Source organism: Amblyomma americanum, chromosome 2, assembly GCF_052857255.1.
Source record: "Amblyomma americanum isolate KBUSLIRL-KWMA chromosome 2, ASM5285725v1, whole genome shotgun sequence".
Classification (NCBI taxonomy): Eukaryota; Metazoa; Arthropoda; class Arachnida; order Ixodida; family Ixodidae; genus Amblyomma; species Amblyomma americanum.
The window spans coordinates 56,728,873-56,749,921 of record NC_135498.1 but is presented as its reverse complement, the minus strand read 5'-3'; the positions used below and the strand labels follow the sequence as shown (position 1 = coordinate 56,749,921).

The 21,049-nt window shown below is 48.2% G+C and overlaps 1 long non-coding RNA gene and 1 other non-coding gene across 2 annotated transcripts in view; one reads left to right on the top strand and one right to left on the bottom strand.

Annotated features, from left to right (window-relative positions):
* The first annotated feature begins 8,851 nt into the window (after positions 1–8,851).
* On the top strand, positions 8,852–8,922 carry TRNAG-GCC (transfer RNA glycine (anticodon GCC)). The gene has a single exon. It is a non-coding gene; the product is annotated as a tRNA-Gly (tRNA).
* Positions 8,923–13,304: 4,382 nt separating this feature from the next.
* The window catches only part of LOC144119697 (uncharacterized), a 96,549-nt gene continuing 88,804 nt past the window's right edge, over positions 13,305–21,049 (bottom strand). Inside the window, exons 2-3 of the long non-coding RNA XR_013312403.1 lie at positions 15,476–15,580; positions 13,305–13,413 (exon numbers count right to left, since the gene is read on the bottom strand). This is a non-coding gene — a long non-coding RNA (uncharacterized LOC144119697). The remainder of the gene's footprint in view (positions 13,414–15,475; positions 15,581–21,049) is intronic.

Here is a 21,049-nt window from a genome sequence, read left to right as displayed (position 1 = left end):
ACTCCGGATTACCGGTGTGTGCGTTCCACTTTTCGGCTTTTGCGCAGCGGAGCACACCACATCCCAGCCAGAACGCTTCGATGTGTTCGTAATCCCTTGAGAAAAACCGATAACCACCAGAGATCGCGGCAGTTGCTGTGTGTGCTGCGTTTTATGAGCGCTTTTTTGTGCGAAGAACTTGAAGTCATCGTCAGTCGCGTTGCATGAGACTTGTCGAACGCACGACGGCGAAATGTAGCTCAGACTGTGCGCCGTCTAAACAAGCCGGATACCTTGTTTGCGAGGTTTGTCTCGTCCACGTTTCTGCATTTACGTAGTTGCTGGATTCTAACGCGCACCAGAATTTTATGCTTCGATAAAGAACTGCGCACGTGACGCCGTCCGATTGCCACTTGCCTCTGTTAAAAAAAAAAAAAATTAGCGGTGGCTTAGCTCTGCTATGCCTAGTATACGGAGCGAAAGGAGCCACTAACTGATTGAGCCGAACTGATGTCAGCCTGTGAGTCGTGCCGAACAGCCCGGGCAACGACTTCGGGGTCCGTCGATTTCATTTCCCGAAGACTGCGTTGCTGCCGCAACGAGCAAGGCTCCTCTTCCATGGCTTGCAACTGACGGCCGATCGCGTCGCCACCCGTATTCATTAGACCCCACGCGCATGCGCAGTAAGGCGCATAGCTAGTCGTGGCGTCAACGCGCAGCGGGGGAGGGGGCGAGGCGGCGGCGCAGCTGTGACGTCACGCGCGGCGCACATGAGGCGATACTCGCGCTTGCGCAGTAGGAGCAGATGGCCAAGACGGGCGAAGTCGCTCCGGCTAGCGTAGTGTAGCTTTCGCTACAAAAGCCACTTTATTAAAGCGTTCGCTTTTCTTACTGGCTCCTTCCTTCGCGCTTTCGTCGGCTTCCGCAGAGCAGACCCTGGCAGCACGCTACGCTGCTGCTCTCCGATAACATTACGGGGCGTTTATCTTTCGACGAGCACACCGGGGACGGCGGCGCGCTCGGTGAAATTAGCAGTGCGCCAAGACGCTTGTGCGCCCTGAACGGGAACGTCAGCGGCAGTTGCGCGTTTGGGGCAGGGATGCCCGGCGGTGCCAGAGCAGTGCTTGGAAAGCCTCCGCACGCTACGTCGCATTTTTAGCGAGCTTCAACCATTAACGGAGCGCCAGCGGCGGAGGCCATTGGCGCGGCTGCTCCGTCAAAGCGCGGAATCGGCACCTCCCCACTCCTCGCGCGCGGCTGCCAATAGCAGCTGACGATAAGACCTTGCATGTGGGTGCCTCTGAGGCGGTGTTGCGTCAAGTGCTTTCGCATTTCCTGCTCGGTTGAACTACATTAAAAACCTGCCATTTTTTATAACACGGCGGCGTAGTAAACTCCGCGTGTCATTGAAGCCGACGTCTCCATGTTGGCTCAAGACCCAGTCGGCAGCGCCTTGCTGACGAGACACTTCAGACACTGCCCTACCGCCACTGCGAAACGGAAAAAGGCGGAAGTGAGCTGTGCAATGTCAGCGCACCCGCCCCAGTGGCTCAGGGTTTAGGGCGCTCGGCTAGACTGAGCAGGAGTATTAGAGTTCGAACCCGACCGCGGCGACCGCGTTTCGGTGGAGGCGAAACACAAAAGGCGCCCGTGCACTGTGCGGTGTCAGTGCACGTTAAATGTCCTCAGGTGGTCGAAATTACTCCGCAGCCCCCCCCCCCCCCCCCCCTCTACGGCATTTCTCTCTTTCTTTTTCTTTTCTTCCTTCCCTGACTGCGTGGTCGAGGTACCCACCGAGAAGTTAGCCGGTTGCTACGTGTTTGCTATCTTCAAAACCAATTCTCATTTAGGTGGTCGAAATTATGTGCCGGAGCCCTCCACTACGGCACCTCTGTCTTCCTTTCTTCTTTCACTCCCTCCTTTATCCCTTCCCTTACGGAGCGGTTCAGGTGTCCAACGATATATGAGACTGATACTGCGCCATTTCCTTCCCCCCCCCCCCAAAAAAAAAACCAGAACCATACCATTTTCATTTGTTCAGCGTGGCCCTGCCTCATACAATAAAAACAAAATTAAATGCAGTCGATTACTGAGGCCTGGCGCTTTTAGGTGTCTAACTTGTGCAGATTCGGCTCGTCTGTTATAATCATCATCATCATTAGCCTGACAACGCCCACTGCAAGGCAAAGGCCTCTCCCATGTCTCTCCAATTAACCCTGTCCTTTGCCAGCTGTGGCCACCGCATCCCCGCAAACTTCTTAGTCTCATCCGCCCACCTAACTTTCTGCCGCCGTCTGCTACGTTTGCATTCTCTTTGAATCCACTCCGTTACCCTTAAGGACCAGCGGTTATCTTTCATTCGCATTACATGCCCTGCCCAAGCCCATTTTGTCCTCTTGACTTCGACTGTTTTATAGATATACAACACAGCAACAGATGCGGGAATCGAATTTCGAACGGATAGAGAAACTGCACGTGCACATACACATACCTTGATATGAACGTTACCCGGCTCGCTCAGATTTCAATCCTGTCTCAGGTTCGAATGAGTATCGGAAAAGCCGTCCGCTAATGTGTCGTGGAAATTCGTGTTTATTAGTACAACAGCAATGTCAGTGCTGCTGACAGAATCCTTTTATGCGTCGCCAACTATCACCATTTTGCCGGAGTTCCCTCCGAGCAGGCATGCGGCGCGGTGAAAAGTAGTGTAGACTGGCGTGGTAGGGGCACACGCAATAAGCCGATATGTTTGCGCAATACCCAAAGCTTCGGTTAGCTCCATCGTACAGATGCGGCACTCACGCAACTAAAGCCCGAGGATTACAAAATTTAAACATGTTGCGAGTATGAAACCAGAGCGGTATTTTTGTTGCTTGCTTGGAGCAAGCAGCCGTATTCTTTACTTCGTGCTAACCTAGCTGTTTCATTTTTAAAAATTTTAAAGCGCATGAAAAGGAGATGCTGGCATCTGAGTTAAGGCAGACACGTGGGAACTTGGAGCATTTTATAATTAAAAATGAGAGTACAAAAGACGGTGCGACTTCTTCGCGTGTCGCCAACTTCTTGTTTTGTTTCTTCGCTGTTGTTTATAATTTTAAGTCATTGGAATCCTTAGGCGGAGCCGGCTACTCGTCTCTTTAAATGAACAACAGCCGAACCGAAAACAAAACGTAACAAAATGAATATAAGTCCAGGGCGAATTGAGTCCTTGTTCACGCACTCTAATGGATGAAGTGGGCGGTCAAAAGCTAAAGAAAAAAAAAATCTGGAGCTCAAACAATTCACGCAGAGCATAACAAACATATCACAATACAGATTACATTCCAGTGACACAGGCAAAAAAAAAAAACTAGCATGGTGCTAGCATCTATGCTTAGCGAAACAAGGCCACACTCAGGTTATTTATACGACCCGACACGCGCATGCCATTTTAGAGAGAGAGAGAGAGAGAAATTGCAGAGCGGCCCATGCATCATATGATGTACACAGCACATTACAAAGACTCGATCAGTATACTTTGACAGTAGTCGTTGTAAATATAAGCATTGTCTCATTTCGCCTTCGGTACGACTATAGCCAACTTTCGATGCTGATGCAATCAAAGCCCGTATTGCATGCCTGTAGCAAACAAATGTTCCCCAGATAACATCTGTTTGCTATGAAACCGCAATTTTCACCACAGACTGCGTTTTAACGCTATAGCGTTAAAGGCCCCGTTACCCAGAAAATCCTAGGTCGGCGTTGAAGAGCGAAAGATCACGGGCATGGCTCTGCCAGAGCAGGTGGTCCCGAGAGGGCAACCTAGGAAGCAGGTGGGCCGCCTAGGTCACATGACCTTGCGGCGCCATCACAACCTGCCCACCGGATAGTTAACAAACTGCTCACCGTGGCAGGTGGCAGTTGAATTAATGATTAGTCGCTCGGGGAGGACAACCTGGGCCGCACAATAAGGCCCATCGCTGGGAGCACCTGCCATAACAGGGTAGTAGCGCATCGCTTAAACGCTGCACCACTGCGCCAATAGGGGTATGAGGACTCCCAGGGATATATGAATGTAAAGTGAAGAATGACTTTCTGCATATATGGGAATCAACTCATTATGCTATCGCGTTATGCATGTCCTTAAGGCGGAGCTTAAGTGTTCCGTCAAGTTTTCTAATAAGTTTTGTGCATCACTGAGTTTTCGCCAGGGCGTAGCATGCTCGCAGCAGCTCAAGGGCAGGTGTACGTGATGACTTCCGCTAAGTCTCTACCGGAACATGTCGTAATATCAGCTCTTTCCAACAAGTGCGAAAAAAGTTTTCGCGCACGCAGTGATCTGGCGTAGTCAGTGCGTAACCGTTTCGAGCGGGCGGCTGACACTGATTGAGACGCCGAGCTATGCCTTCGGGTCTGTTCGAAACAATGTTGAGTTCCTGCCACTATTTTCAAACGAGGCGTCTTTCACGATCGATGCGGACGTCTTGCGAAAAGCGTGACGCGTGTCGTCTTGTATAAGAGGGATGGGGCTTGAATGGGGCTTGAAGCGAGTGGAGTCGGCCCATTCTCATGAGCCTGCTGGAGTGACATGCAGGGAGTGGCAGACGAAAGGGGACAGTTCCCTCCCTGCATTCTCACTCTAGCAGGGTCATGAGAACCGGCCGACGCCATTGGTTTAAAGGGGGTCCTTTGACGGGGAAAAGCCGCTTTGTTCTTGAGTTGTATCCGACTATAGCGTAGATGTGCATCGGATAGGTGGACCGGATTACCGGATGCCTGTTGTGCACGCACAGTGGCAGCTGCGCGGTCAGGCGTGGTGCACAGCTACCACAGCGCCTGCGCAGCAGGCATCTGGTAATCAGGCATACCTCTACGACTGCGCGTGCTAAACTCTTGATTGTCACGTTCTAGGCACACGGTATACCCCTAATCGAATATATGTGTTACAGTTTGCATGACATTTGCAATCTACTAATTAATTATGGCCCACAAAGAACGACCTTAGCCGTCTTTTCGCGCGTCTGCTGCTGTTGCTTTTTGGTTGAAGACAAAAAAAAAAAACACGAGCTGGTTCTTTCTTTCTCAAGTGTGATTTTTCTATGCCGGGCACTTACGCCACGTGTTTCTGCCCATGCTGTCCATGATCAAAATAAGCTTCAGAACCTGTTGCATAAGCATGTCCTCGCAGCATGACCAGATGGTCAGGATAGCAAAGCTCTTACTTCCCAAATTTCCTAAAATGTCCCGTTTTAACCCTATACACTCATACTAAACATGACTACCATGTCTTGATCAAGGTTATAGTGCTCTTTTCTGTCCATGCATCTACCAGTTGATTATAAGAAGCAGCAGAAAAACGAAAGGCAGAACACGACACAACCGCTTGTCGTCTCCTGTCTTTTGTCGTAGTCTTGTTCGCGGTTATAATGAACAAGAACTGACCTGCAGGTCTAATTTTTCAGGCTAGTGCATCTTCCAGCTTTCTGGACTGCGTGGCCTCCACAGTTCTAAGCTTGCCCAGAATGCACCGCGCTGATGCCACGCAAATTGCGCACTCGAGCAAAGCCAACGCAGTCTTCATGCGCGAGAGGCCCGCACCACGTGTAATTTGAGCCTGCACGGAGCACCGTTCCCAGCCAGTGTTTATGTGTCGCGGCGCAGCCTGCTTAATGTATATATTCTCAGCAGCGACAGTGCCCTCCAAGGCTGTAATATGTATACGTGCGGTTAATGCGTACAAAGCAAACGCAGTATGCGCTAGCTAATGTAAACACAGATATTATTGGCCTGATCACTTAATTTAGTTAGTCTGCGAAACAAAAAAACGCTTCAGTAGGCACCATTATGAGTAGTGCAACATGCACTGCGGTAAAACCCGACCGCGGCGGCTGCGTTTTTATGGAGGAAAAACGCTAAGGCGCCCGTGTGCTGTGCGATGTCAGTGCACTTTAAAAGATCCCCAGGTGGTCGAAATTATTCCGGAGCCCTCCACTACGGCACCTCATTCTTCCTTTCTTCTTTCACTCCCTCCTTTATCCCCTCCCTTCCGGCGCGGTTCAGGTGTCCAACGATATATCAGAAAGATACTGCACCATTTTACTTTAATAATAATAATAATAATTGGTTTTTGGGGAAAGGAAATGGCGCAGTATCTGTCTCATATATCGTTGGACACCTGAACCACGCCGTAAGGGAAGGGATAAAGGAGGGAGTGAAAGAAGAAAGGAAGAAGAGGTGCCGTAGTGGATGGCTCCGGAATAATTTCGACTTTCCCCCAAACCAATTATTATTATTATTATTATTATTATTATTATTATTATTATTATTATTATTATTATTATTATTATTATTATTATTATTATTATTATTATTATTATTATTATTATTATTACTGCGGTAAAGGCCGGCCTGCTGTCGGCCCATGGAGCAGCCCCAGCGGAAAAAGCGGCAAGTGTTCGCAGCTGGCATACTTGCGAGCGGTCCTTGATGCATTGCGGCACCCGTCATGACACATCTGCAACATGCGGTTGAGGACGAAGCACAAGCCCTGCCGAATGCCGGCGTTGCTCAACTTTCCATCTCACCGCATGTCCACCCCGTGTTGCACGCATTCATGGTGAATGGATCCTACAGGCTTTGCTTCCGCTACAGTCTTGTTAGCCGTGGTTGGAATGAAGCTGCTGCTCATAGCTTTCCACTTGCTCAAGCTTTGCGTCCTTTTTCTCGCCTTGTTATTTTTTTTACCTTCTCGCGTTTCATCATCTAAATGCCCACAGTGTCGCATTGATGGATTCTGACCTCCGGCGAATCGTAGCTGAAGTTAGCCGTTACCATTACGGCGCTGATGATCCCGTGGTGCCGATAAACAATGGGTGCTGATTTTTTCTAATGATGTGACCATTTGTAGGAACTTTACCTTTCCATCGTACAAGTAACATGCATGCTGCTGCTGTCGTTGTGTAGGCGATATGCGTTGCGCTGTTTATTATCGATAACAGACGCCTCCTGGCGTCCATTTGAGCTTCGACCGGTTTCGTAGTCGGCTTGTCTGTGCAATCAAATCGGTAGTGCATTTTTATATTTCTTCTGTCAGTGTAATTTACAACACACAGAGAGTGAGTGAGTGAGTGAGTGAGTGTGTGTGTGTGTGTGTGTGTGTGTGTGTGTGTGTGTGTGTGTGTGTGTGTGTGTGCGTGCGTGCGTGCGTGCGTGCGTGCGTGCGTGTGTGTGTGTGTGTGTGCGTGCGTGCGTGCGTGCGTGCGTGCGTGCGTGTGTGTGTGTGTGTGTGTGTGTGTGTGTGTGTGTGTGTGTGTGTGTGTGTGTGTGTGTGTGTGTGTGTGTGTGTGTGTGTGTGTGTGTGTGTGTGTGTGTGTGTGTGTGTGTGTGTGTGTGTGTGTGTGTGTGTGTGTGTGTGTGTGTGTGTGTGCGTGCGTGCGTGCGTGCGTGCGTGCGTGCGTGCGTGCGCGCCACGGCTGTGAGCACTGAAAGCATTCTATCCCAGCTTTCGAAACAACTGCTGGGCAATGCGAACATGTAATTATTTTTTTTTGTTCTTGCCGCTTATCAGAGGTCTCATCCCAAATCCACGAGCTGTATGCATACATCGCGCCACCTGTATGATATGCGCCGCAAATATACGTCTGCGTCCTTTCATGAGCATGTCCTTCCTGAGAGCGCCAGGCGGCCCCCTCGGCAACTGCGCTTCAACGTCGACATGCATATCAGGCTCCACAGCTTCTGCCACTGGTTTCCTGACTGTTACAGAATTCAAGACACGCAAAGTTCTTGACTTTGTTGGACCATCAATCTGCCCTTGCTGTGGCTGGAGTTATCTGGAAAAAAAGATGTAGGGGTCCTTTTGGCGGCACGATGCGTCACGTTACCATGGTATGTGATGACGTAATGACGTCATCACATCTCGGGTAGGGGAAGAGGAAAGGAACTCACCTGACAGGTATTTCTCGATACAGATGCCCAGATGCCCGTATTCGCAGCTTCTATTGTTTGTTTCTTTTCACATTTTTTTTTATCACACAAATTTTTCTGCGACCGAGCAAGCCTTTTTTAGGAGAAGACCGGGAAGAGGTCGCGCCATGTGGTGTGGCGTTCCCGAAGCAGCTTCAACTCGAATTTGGCACCTCGAGGGCACGAATTTCTCCGCTGAAGTATTATCGGCAAAAAAACCCGACCAGCAGTTTACGGCCACACTGTCGGATGCGTCAAAATACTCTGAAGTCATAGCCTAGTGATTGAACACACGTTGCTTAATTTCTGCCTGCTGTTTGTCGTTTCAGCTTTTGTTTGGTGTGAATGCAAAATAAATGTGCCGTGAGCATACCGCAAATTCAGTTGCGTTGCTTCGTCTACTAAAACAAAATGAGTCTTGGAGAAGAAGTAATTCATAACAATAGAAACAATGAAAGTAGAAAAGTTCCACCCACTGATATACAGATCCCTGTTACCGTTGCCGCTAGGTAAAATAAAAAGATTAGAATGAATATGTGCGGCACCGCTGCACATCCTTCGAACGATGCATTCCACGTTGTAAATGAAGAAATAATGATGGCACTACGAACTGTAATCTTCAATTCGTCCAGTTTCTGGTTTCAATTTTTTTTTCATACAGTACCCAGCAGTGTGAAAGAACAATGCAGTATAATCAGAAATATCTTCCCAACTTCGTTCTGCACGAACAAAAACGTTGTAATTTAGAACAATGCCATGTCTGCATACAGGACATTCAATGGTGTGAATGTGCTCTTTGTTACAAGAGCGCTTCCCGACGAAGACTGCGCCACTGCTTAGGAGACGCCGGCAAGCAGTGACCTACATAAAGGCAGACTTGCGTAACAGCTCGCTGTGAATAGAGGGTCAGCCGCGGTGTTTAACATCGGCGTCGGTGGTTCAGTGGTAGAATACTCGCCTGCCACGCGGGTGGCCCGGGTTCGATTCCCGGCCGACGCACACGTTTTTTTTTTAGGCGTTGACTTTCAGCTGTCGTAAATTCGCTGGTCGCGGTCGCAGCATCGCGCGCTAGGTAGATGTAGAACAATAGCGTAGCTCCCTCGGAGCCCCATGGGTTCAAAGCATGGCGGCTTGTGGTGCAGACTCAGCGCCACCTTCGATGTGAATGAACTACTATGCAATTACATCATAGTTTTTTTTAATTGGTTTTGGGGGAAAAGGAAATGGCGCAGTATCTGTCTCATATATCTTTGGACACCTGAACCGCGCCGTAAGGGAAGGGTAAAGGAGGGAGTGAAAGAAGAAAGGAGGAGAGAGGTGCCGTAGTGGAGGGCTCCGGGATAATTTCGACCACCTGGGGATCTTTAACGTGCACTGACATCGCACAGCACACGGGCGCCTTAGCGTTTTTCCTTCATAAATACGCAGCCGCCGCGGTTAACAACATAGTTAAAAACAACATAGTTAACATCATAGTTAAAAACAAAAACCACGACGCCAAAGTATACGTGTCGTTTGGCTGAAGAAAGGAAACGCTCGAACGCCTCGACATTCAGCGCGACACATGAGACGACGAGTGCTGACTGCCAACACAACATTTGGAAAGTGAGCACTCATTCGTTCTGTTTACTTCCTGTGGGCTCGACTCGTGCCTCACACTGAATTTGTGTGCGTTGAAGCCTAGCTGTTTGTAATAATTCCAGAGAGGTACCGTTATGGGAGATTCAAATAATAATATACTAAGAATTTATGCAGTACATGAGGCATGTGCTCATAAAAATGAGTGTACAGGGGATGATCCTAGAGAGACTTTAACGACACCTTTGGTAACTTAACACTAAGCTGCATTAGAAATAAAAAAGCAGTAATACAGACAGGTACTTAGACAATAGTAATAAAACAAAATGTTACATACGATGGAAGCACATAAATTACCAAGACGAAAATCCAAAATGCATAACTAAAATAAACCATCGTCGCCAAGGCGCCCGTGTGCTGTGCGATGTCAGTGCACGTTAAAGATCCCCAGGTGGTCGAAATTATTCCGGAACCCTCCACTACGGCATCGCTTTCTTCCTTTATTCTTTCACTCCCTCCTTTATCCTTTCCCTTACGGCGCGGTTCAGGTGTCCAACGATATATGAGACAGATACTGCGTCATTTCCTTTCCCCCCAAAAAAGATTATTATTATAAGTAACAATCGTTACATATGATATTGCACGAAGCGAAAAAACACAGCGCGGTGCAAACAACTCAAATATCCAATAATGAATGGCGCATACGGAAAGCGCTTAAGTCTTCTATTGTAGTGAAATAAAAATTTTCAAAGTTGAATTGAGCATATACAAGGCCTTCGGTAATTTTAAACTCAGGACCAGGTTATTTCAATGAAATGCAGCCCAAATGAAATTTTCATGACTATTAAAACTTGGGGTAGCAAAAAGACTTTTGTGAGCTGCAAACCTAGTGAGGTTACTATTCTGCAAAAAAAAAAAAAAACTGCTGTCAATAAAGTAAAAAGAAAGTTCGCAAGTCAGGTACAGTATTTCATAATCGCTTCACAGTTTTCATATCGTTCGTGTTTTGAATAAGCAGCATCGTTTTCACTCCTATAGTAAAGTATACGATGGAGAGAACTGTTGCTGAATTCCGGCCCCAAGCGCGTCCAGCTTGGTTCAAGTCATGCATCGTTTTCCGGGCGCCTCGCGAAACGACAAATATACGAACGTCCTGACGACCCTCTCCGCAGGAGCGAAATCTGTCGCGACTAAACAAAAACAGCGCCCGAAAAGAACGCCGCGTGACCCCGCGCCATCCAAGGAGCCGTGCGGGTCACGGAGGCCACTGGGGGTCGACGTGCAGCCCCGCCGCCTTTTATTACAATTTTATCCTTTTCATCCTTTTCTGCTCCCTTCATGCTCGGGTCACGCTTTCTCCGAAATGTTTTTTTTTATTATTTTTCTCTTCCTTGACTCTTACGCTCCTCTTTTTCTGTGAGGATGCTTTCACTGCGCCCATCTTTCTTTCATTTTTCTTTTCTCTTTTCTAATGCATCCCCCCCCCCCCCCACATTCCCTCCCTTCTTCCCCCTGACATGGCGGACGTAGGTTCAGGGCGTCCGCTCGATTGTGGGTCACTCCTCCCGCATCCTCCTTTCTCGATATAGTTAAACCGGCCACGCGCGATCTCTTGTAGTTATTCTCCTCTTGCTTTTTATATTAATTCATTTATTATACTTTTATTCTGTGTTTTATCCCCCGTTAACGCGAACCATGCAAATTGCACACAGCTGAACATCGTCATACAAGACGGGGTGTGGGTTGGCATGAGCGCCCCTTGGTTCCCTGCAAGGAACCATTTTATGGCAGCTATAGGGGAGCGCGAAACTGGGTCGGTTGTGCTTTATTGTCTCGGTGCCCTCGGCTGGCTGTCATGGAGAATCCCAACCAACGCGGCTGCCCCTCGTTGTTCCCATTATTCGCGCCAGTATACGTTATGTGCCTTGCGCGGCCTGACTTAAGGGATTAGGCTTCGTCTCATACGATAAAAGACGCTCAGCAAGGAGCTATTGTTCGGTGCGAAGCGGTGGCGCATCGAATAATGATGATGACTGCTTGTCCCCCAACCCTTGAATAACGTTGGACTACGGTCTACGAGACAGATCACATTGCGGACCTCCGGATTAACCTCAGCACCCATGTTGCGCAACAATCGAAACGCATCTGCCGAGGCCGGAGTCGAACCTGAAACCTTCTATGGGCTCAGCACCCAAACGCCATATTTCCACTTAGCCACCTCAGCGGGTAGAGTACGGTGGGGACGTAAAATGTTTGTGTAAAGGGGTTCTAAGTCTTGGTGTCGCGTATGTATCTCAGAAAGCATGCCGGGAGACGAAGCAGGAAGCGGATGCTTTTCATTTAGAAAACCTAATTTTTATGCACTGTTCTTGCAGGCTATTGCAAACAGAGTAGCCGTGATACTAAATGCAGAGCTAAGTGAAGAGGGCTCTAATAATTGAGGGACAAAGCTGAGCTGGCCCCACCACCCCGTTCGTCCTTTAAATAAACCTTCATGTCCTTCTTACCCAAAGTCATGTCCTTCTTACCCTGCCATCACACCGTCTGCGCTGATTAAGCGTCAGAAGCTGCCAGTCCCCCAAATATGAAAAGAGGTCCGGGCTCCTGGCGGTCGGCGGCAACTAGCACGAACCTTAGCGTAAGAGCCAGAAGTCGGACAGCAGCACTCCGGGCATCACGATACAAATGGCGCTGATACGGCACTCAGCCGCACATTGTTCGATGTCACTGTAGGTGAGCACCTGCGGAAGTCCGTTGCCTGAAATCGGCAGAGCCAATTGCAGAGAAGTTTCTCCGCGGTGACAGCGAGCCGGAGCCTATCAGGAGCGCTTAAACTAGTTTTTTTTAGCCGCTGCCTGCCCGACCCACATAAAGATTCGAATTCATAACTGTCCTCCTTGGAATGCTCTGCTTTAAGTACTTTCATTTTTTTTTTGAGGTTCTGGGCCGACCATAACAGCTGTCGGGGAAAAACGCCACCTCCACCAAGTTGATGCTCTCGTTGATAAAAGCACTTGTTCTTTATTAAAAAGAAAACATGCAAAGAAGGAATGCAGGAACACAAAGTCCATGTTCTGTCAGACCTCATGGTTGCGCCTTTGGCGAACGCATTCACATAGGCCAGCTCATTTATTTTTCCTGACCAGTTGCACTGCAGATCAGACATGCGCTTGCCTTGTTTCCGTAAAGACACCACACGTACTCGTTCAGCGACAAGGAAAACAGACACGAGGACTTCGCAGCCGTGTTTTCTGTTCTTTGTCTGGTGCTTGACAGGGGCGCCGACAATTTTTTTTTCTCGCAAAGACGAGCAAAAACGGATAACGGCTGGCAGCATAGTACAGAAGAGGTATACCTACGGTACGTAGCATACTATAGAATTTACAACACAAAACCTCAGCAAAATGCTGCTGCGAGTCATGTGGACAATTGCTGCACGACCTGGCTGCGTAGCGACGATGTGGAGTGGTATACAAGGGTGGACCGCCATTATATCGACGGCGCTTTTCACAAGAGTACTGCTTGAGCGTCAAATGCAGACCCACGTATACCTCCAGTCTGGCCACTGGTTCTACTGTCGGAAGGAGCCGCCGTGGATGCAAATATTAACACGACAGTGATAAAGCGTCGCACCACGGCTTTACCATGTTAAACCTCTCTGACACCGTCGGTGCTCTTTGGAAAAGGCTAAATTGGGCGTTGATGCTTCATCACATCGGCGAAAGCCTGGCAGAAAACCATCATGGGGGCTCTCTATGGCGAAACTCTTTATCCCAGATCTAATAAATGACAGAGTGTAGAACTTACGCCGTAGTTCTTGGCAGCCCTTTGCGAGAGCTGTGATCCAGTACTCTCCGCAAATGACGGCTAATCCATTCGTCCATGAGCTCGGCCAAATCCGAGGTTTCTTCACTGTAAATGAAAAAAAAATGGTTCCACGCATCGACCAGTAAAATTTGCTTCTAACGACAAAAAAGCTTTGCGAGAATCGAGTCGGCTCCCATCGCTTATGGCTTCGGCCATGCCTAATGACCTTTTTGATGGAGGAAACGAAGTCTTGCTGCGATATTCTCGTCGACGTGGTTTTAAAATAACGGCGTAACTGTTCTGAGCGCCTCCTCAGCATTTCTGTGCTTTGAAAAGGAAAGGCGTATGAAAGCTTCTCCGCGAAACCTGCCGTCGGCTCGCCTCAACATGCTCGAAAACCGGTGGTTCTCGGTCTTAAAACCGATTTCATACTTTTTTTTTCTTTTTAACTGGCGGATGTTTATTGGTGTTTTTCGGCTAGAAACCGAAAATACACTCTAAACAGAAAGAAGTAAAAATAGAGTAAGCTGTACTCTGGCGCACTCCTTTTTATAAAAGGGGGTGCTCTAGAGGACAGCTTACTCCGTTTTTTACTCCAATACAGGCGTATTTGTGTTTAGAGCTTACGCGGCCTTGCTGTGCCTTCACCAGTATACTTCTACTTACGGGGCAGGAACTTGGAGGATAGCGAAAAATAATAATAATAATTGTTTTTTTTGGTGGAAAGGAAATGGCGCAGTATCTGTCTCATATATCGTTAGACACCTGAACCGCGCCGTAAGGGAATGGATAAAGGAGGGAGTGAAAGAAGAGAGGAACAAATAGGTCCGTAGTGGAGGGCTCCGGAATAATTTCGACCACCTGGGGATATTTAACGTGCAATGACATCGCACAGCACACGGGCGCCTTAGCGTTTTTCCTCCATAAAAAGGCAGCCGCCGCGGTCGGGTTCGAACCCGGGAACTCCGGATCAGTAGTCGAGCGCCCTAACCACTGAGCCACCGCGGCGGGGCTGCGAAAAAGGCTTGACTGCAAATTGAGTACAGCGCAGCGAGATATAGAAATGAAAATGATAGGGATAACTTTAAGATGATATATGTAGTTTAACTTCCTGAAGCGACAATTGAGCTGCGAGGGACAGCGTATTGAAGGGCTCTGGATTAATTTTGGCCGCCATGCTGGGAGGGGGGGGGGGGGGTCTTAACGTGCGCAGACATCGCACGTTAAGACATGCGGCCGCAGCGGCCGTGTCTTAACAACGCGAAAACGCCGACTTTCTGAAACTTTACTCATTTGGAGACCAGACCACGAGCCTCCAAGCGATAATCAGTGCGCGCACGCCGTAAACCCGAGGAAAGAAGACTCAGGGCGCCGAAGCCGGCTCTACTACAGTAAAGTGAGATTCTTACCCACCACAAGCTAAGTTGACGAATCTAGAAGGGTTGAAATGCGGGCCATTTGGTTCATAGTAACTTGAAAAAGTCGCCAGTCGTGGCGTGAGCACTCCTTCTCTGGTCCCTTGTCTTTTGTGACTGTTTTTTTTTTCAAGTTGACGAATCTACCCCCACCACACAAGAAACTGACGCGGAAAGAAGCCTTAGTGTGGAGGCAGCTACAGACGAACGCATACCCGCATCTCAGCCTCTTAAACTGTACATCCCACATTAAACCCGAACATCTACATTATATCCGAACACATGCCGGCTATGCGGGGAACGCCCCACATTGTATCACACTACATGGTCTTCCCAAATCATGCAGGCTGTCCAGAAAATTCCAAACCCACAACCTGTGCAGTAGGCGACTGTGCTGCCCAGCTTAAGCCTACAGGACCAAAGACAGCTGCAGCGGACGCAGCAAACAGTGAAGGCCCTAGGGGCCCTGGACTAAGGGCCCCTTCCTGTTCGGAGGGCTTAAAGCTCTTTATTGAATAAAATGTTTATCACTACAACCATCACCGCGGACGTATTAAGGTCTGCGACATTGGGATCAGCATCCGAACGCCAAAGCCACTCAACTGCCGCGGCGGGTGGTGTAACGTTAAGGAAGAGAGCACAGTAGATTAGGCTAACAAACACCAGTTAATGATATCTATAGTTTAAATCAATAAGAAATGAGCGTGAGCAGGGAACGCCATGCAGAGAGCAGATGAGCGGGGGTCACTTACAGCAATGTCGTGGATTTCACGTGAAGGCGAACACAGCAGGTGGCGCCAGAGTCATGCGGGCAGACGAGTAGGAGGTTTCCGCGGATAGGTTCCATGGCTGCAGGGCTGCATATGGAGCAGGACAGGGTTTATTGGAGGGACATCGGAGAGGCTTTCGCCGTATGCAGTTGACGTATAGCTCGGCTTGTGATAATGATGACGAGGACGAACTGGCTCAATTTTGCACATTATTTGAGGACAGATGGAAGAAGGACAGAGAAGAGGAGGAGAGAGTAAGCGCGCCGGCAGCGCCTCCTAAGTGGTTGTTCCAAGAAACACTGGGAGAGCACAGCTTGTCCCGTTTTGCACTACGCTCGCATACCATGGATCACAGGTTTACTGCTGATTGCACAGGAGAACTTAAACAAAAACACAAGCGCTGAAATCTGTATCCAGGAAGGAGGAGCAAGGTGTCTAAAGACAGGTCACTCTAGAGTCGCACAGTTTGTACTAACAGCGCAAGTGAGCTCTACCAAAAATAGGAATGTTCTCTGAGCTTTACCCGCCGCGGTGGCTCAGGGGTTAAGGCGCTCGTCTACTGAGCTGGAGTACTCGGGCTCGAACCTGGCCGCGGCGGCCGCGTTTCGATGGAGGCGAAAGCGCCATTACTTCTCCCCCTATCCTCTCTTCCTGTCCCCTCACCTCTTTCATTTCATTTCTTCATTCTGCCTGCTATCCCTTATTTCCGCTGCCCCAGCTCAGGTGCTTCAGTATCGATGGCAGATGCCGGGGCTAGCAAAATTATTTTCCTTCCTTTGTACTATTATTTTAATAAAAAAAACCACTACCACCACCACCAGATGGGAGGAGAAAGGAAGGGAAAGAAAGACAACCGGCATCAATTCGCTTTTACCACCTGTGAAAAAAATCGCCGCTCATGTATGAGCTCGGTGCGGCGCGAGCAGAAGTGTGCACGCGCACGGCGTATAATGTCAGAGAACAAAGGAGAAGAATCTTTTTTTATTATTATTATTCGAGAAATGTACCATGATGCATACGTTGAGAAAGGGGGAATGGAATGCAGGAGATAGAAAGTTAAAAGGAGGAGTGAATACCAAGTTCGCTGAGGTAGTCGCAGAGGTTACCGGTGAAGTGGTTGTTCATAGTCCACTTCACATAATCACATTCGCGGTTCCACCGCAGGGCCACCTCCCTGAGGAACCGTTTTCTAATAGGAGCCGTCGCTGGGCACGTCCACAAGGAGTGCCGCACATCACAAATGTCCGGTGCAGCGCTACAGTGAGGGCACCTGTCACTTGCTGGCAGATCTTTTGCACGCCATCGATGACGGACAGATGGTGTCAGAGCCGCCCTTCCCCAATCCGGCGCACGGATACCTCCTCCTGCCGAGTAAGACTACGGGGGAGAGGGTGCGAACACGGAGGAATTAGAGCGCGTGTTCGCTGGCGCAGAACTTGAGAATCGGAAACATGGGACAGGAACGGATACGGGGGAAGAGGAGAAGGTGGCGGGTCGTCTGATGTGTGAAAGTGAGTCATAGCGTCCACTTGAATGTTACGTGGATCCTGAGCATGGCCGCGAATCCAGTGTATGCGCACAGGAGATGGGTACTTTGCGCAGAGCAGGTGAATTGATTGTGTAATGCGTCGAACAGCCGGCGAGGGAGTTGGTGTAAAGATGAACCGTATTGATTGTGGGAACGAGCGGAAGCAAAGCAATGGCACTGTAAATGGCTTGTAAATGCCCCCCCCCCCCCCCCCCCCCCCCCCCGCACGGCACTGGAACGTAGTAGAATCGTACATTATCAACGGAGAGCGCGCAACTTTGCGCGTTGTTGAGTGATGCCCTCTCGACTTAGCTCGAAAGCGGCGGCGGCGTCCGATCGGAGCAGGAACGATTGGCACCTTCATTTGGAAGACGCCTTTTCGGCCGACCTAACGGCGACGCGTGCCCCGGCGGCAGGATGACAGAGCGTTCGTAATGTGGAGGCTCGGGTTTGTGCGCGCCTGCCTTGACGCGAAGTAGCAAACCGAGGAGGGAGCATCTATAAATAGAGGACGTTTAGCGCCCGAAGCTAGCCCGCGGCGTAGCCTCGGTTGCTTGGAAGAAAGCGCTACCGCACGGCTCCCGGGGTCAACATCTCTGTCGGCCAGCCCAAGGACCAGCGAGGGAGCGTGAGCCAGTCTTCGGGACGGCCACTTACATTATACTCTGGTCGTCGGACTGTCGCAGTGCCCGGTGAACAATCTGTGTGTTTCTTTTAAGGCGGAAGCCTTTAATGGCTCATACTGCAGTAAAACTGCAGTAAAAAAAAAGAACAGAACCTCGATCAGGGGCTGCCAAAAAACTGCGAACTGTTAGGTAGCAGGTTCCATTCCACGAGTAACGCGGCAACTAATAAAGATAGCAGAAAACGAATGGTAGCATCAAATAGAGGGGGCTAAATGCAACCCCCACTCCGAGTTTGATGACTGTAGAATGATTAGTTAATTAATTATAGCCAATTATAGTGAAAAACGCAACTAAAACAACCAAATGCGTCGATATAGCGCGGACGTCGAATATAGCGACGGGAGAGGGTGACGTCACACCCGAGGTCGTCATGGTAACGGCGCGCGAGCTGGTGGCGCCACCAGCGCGCCATCACCAGAGAAGAAGAAGAAGAAGAAGAAGAAGAAGAAGAAGAAGAAGAAGAAGAAGAAGAAGAAGAAGAAGAAGAAGAAGAAGAAGAAGAAGAAGAAGAAGAAGAAGAAGAAGAAGAAGAAGAAGAAGAAGAAGAAGCTAGAATCGCAGTCTGCAAGGCCAAAGGCTTTCGCCTTGCCGCACTTTAGATTGCCAAAGTGCTCCCGTAATTTTTGTGTGCCTCTTTTCCGCATTGGTGAATTGTTTTAAGATCTCTCTGGAGTTCATATCTCTGCATGTGTTTTCATGAGTATAATTTGTAATTCTTCTGAATCCTCTATATGTCGTATAAACGTTGGCGTACCGAGAACCTTTCAGTACAACACACTGCCTGCCATGCGACCGACGAAAGCTTGGCACAACCCTCCCCCCCCCCTTCCACCCCTCGCTCTCCTTGTCAGTTGGTATATTTGCATTCCGAACGAGCTTGTCACGCTGTCTAGGGCATCTCCTGATATACTGGAGCAGGTATTATACCCCCCACACGCTCTAAGGGTGCCGTGCACAAACCATCAGTGTGTATGGTGACGCCACCTCGACTTAAATAGTTCGTAAAAGTACACATAATCCAAGTGCAAATAAAGGCCTATGAATTGCGCATTAGATATTTATTTTTGTTAGTGATATACTGCGGACACCGAATGCACAAGCAGGATAGGGAATCAACATAAGGAATCAACATAAGGAATACCAGTGAACATGCGGCCACAAAACACAAAGAAATTGATATATACAATAATAAAATCGATACAATATAATAATAGCACGCAATGCAGTATGTAATAAAAGAATAACGCATAATAATACAATCGATAAACGCGATGCAACTGCAGTAAAAAAAGAGAACAGAACCTCCATCACTGGCTGCCAAAAAACTGCGAACTGTTAGGTAGCAGGTTCCATTTTGAAATGGTCCCCGGGAAGAATGAAAACTTGTGCGAATTAGTGCGCGCAAAAATAGTGTTAATACCGCAGCAATATATGAACTTAAGGGAGAGTCTTGGGTGCATTATTTTGTTACTTACGAGTGTTCGATGAGCGGACTATTATAGAAATTTTTGGTTCTAAAACTGAGGTCATGAAACCTTGAGGATGCAGTCCCTAACTGCCTGCATTGAAGGAACACTGATGCGTACTGAAGTTGGCACGTATCGATAGATGACCGCCTTCTTAAAAAAATACGCGACTTTTACTAAAAAAAAAGCAAACGATCATTTATTTGCTAGAACAGTTCATAAAGTGAAATACAGATGCCGCCACCACTCACCATCTAAGCAAACTGCTGCGATGTCAAGAAAGATCCTTGAGTCCTGAGTACAGGCTCTAAACGGTGATCACGGAGTCATTATAGTTCGGTCATGACGTCACCAGTTTGAAAGGAGTGATGAAAAAAAAAACGTTCGATTCCTAAATCGGATTTTCTCATTGATACATCCGCCTTTTCGTGCCCAGCAACCACCAACGATGCCAGAGGTAGCCTATAGAACTGGTTTTCAGTAAGAACAAGAATTGATCACAGTTATGCACAGTATGCATTCAAAATCGACGCTGCGGAAAAACTTCCTTCTGCGCATCTGAAAAGAAACATTGGTAAATTTTAAAGAATGCCCTGTCTGCCTCATATCACCAGTTCGTGCACTATGCTTCGCGCAATTCATTCTTACCCGAAGCTGACAGCCAGCAGCGATAGCCCAGCAACAAGTTTTGCTATTTAAATAAGGGCTTAGCGACTTAATCATTTTCTAGCTCGAAAGGTTGTCGCAGACGAAAGGGCAGCGTCTTTTCTTGTGCCGACGAACCTTCTGGAGAATGCAAACGGAGAAACGAAAGTGTACTAAACTTATCAATCTTTACGAGTGTTGTATGTCTCCGCTGCGGAAGACAGTGAAGCGTTGGTCCTTTTTACATTCGCGGCACTCAGTAAGCTCAAGGGTAACGCTCTTTCCCGTGTCTATGGTGTACCTCATCATGCACTTCACCGCTTTTTTTGAGCAGCACAGGAGACATATCGTCGGTATGTGAACAAATGTACAGTTGCATTCAAGTTTGTATTCCTCAAAAAGTCTTTTCGCGTTTCCTCGTTTAAGGAGCAGCTGCCGGAGCGCCTCTCCCACCCCGAGCCCGTTGTCACAAGTTGGATAACTACACTAGCCACCTACACTCTAAAACCGAATACGCCTATATAAGAGTAAAAAGGGGGTAATCTGTCCCCTATAGTGCTCTCCCTTTTATAAAAGGGGGTGCGCTAGGGAACCGCTTACTCCCTTTTCACTACTCTCTCTTTAGAGTGTGCATCTGCAGCACTTGTACGCCAACTGCGCTTTACTGAGATGAAACATTGCGTTTTTATGGAGGAAAAACGCTAAGGCGCCCGTGTGCTGTGCGATGCCAGTGCACGTTAAAGATCCCCAGGTGGTCGAAATTATTCCGGAGCCCTCCACTACGGCACCTATTCTTCCTTTCTCCTTTCACTCGCTCCTTTATCCCTCCCCTTACGGCGCGGTTCAGGTGTCCAACGATATATGAGACAGATACTGCGCCATTTCCTTTCCCCCAAAACCAATTATTATTATTATTATTATTATTATTATTATTATTATTATTATTATTATTATTATTATTATTATTATTATTATTATTATTATTATTATTATTATTATTATTAAATTTCGGCGAAGCTTTACCTGAGAACACTGGATGCACTTCTATGCGCAGGAAAATTAAGAATCGCCTAAAAGATCAGCCGCTAAACAAAATGCGGTCTGCTTTGAGTAAGAAACAAGCGTTTACAACCAAGAACCACAGGTCGCTCAAATTAGGCTTTGCGAAATATTTAATCCACCTGGCTTAGCAAACCTGCGCCGTATATATATTCAACCTTTCATTTGCAGG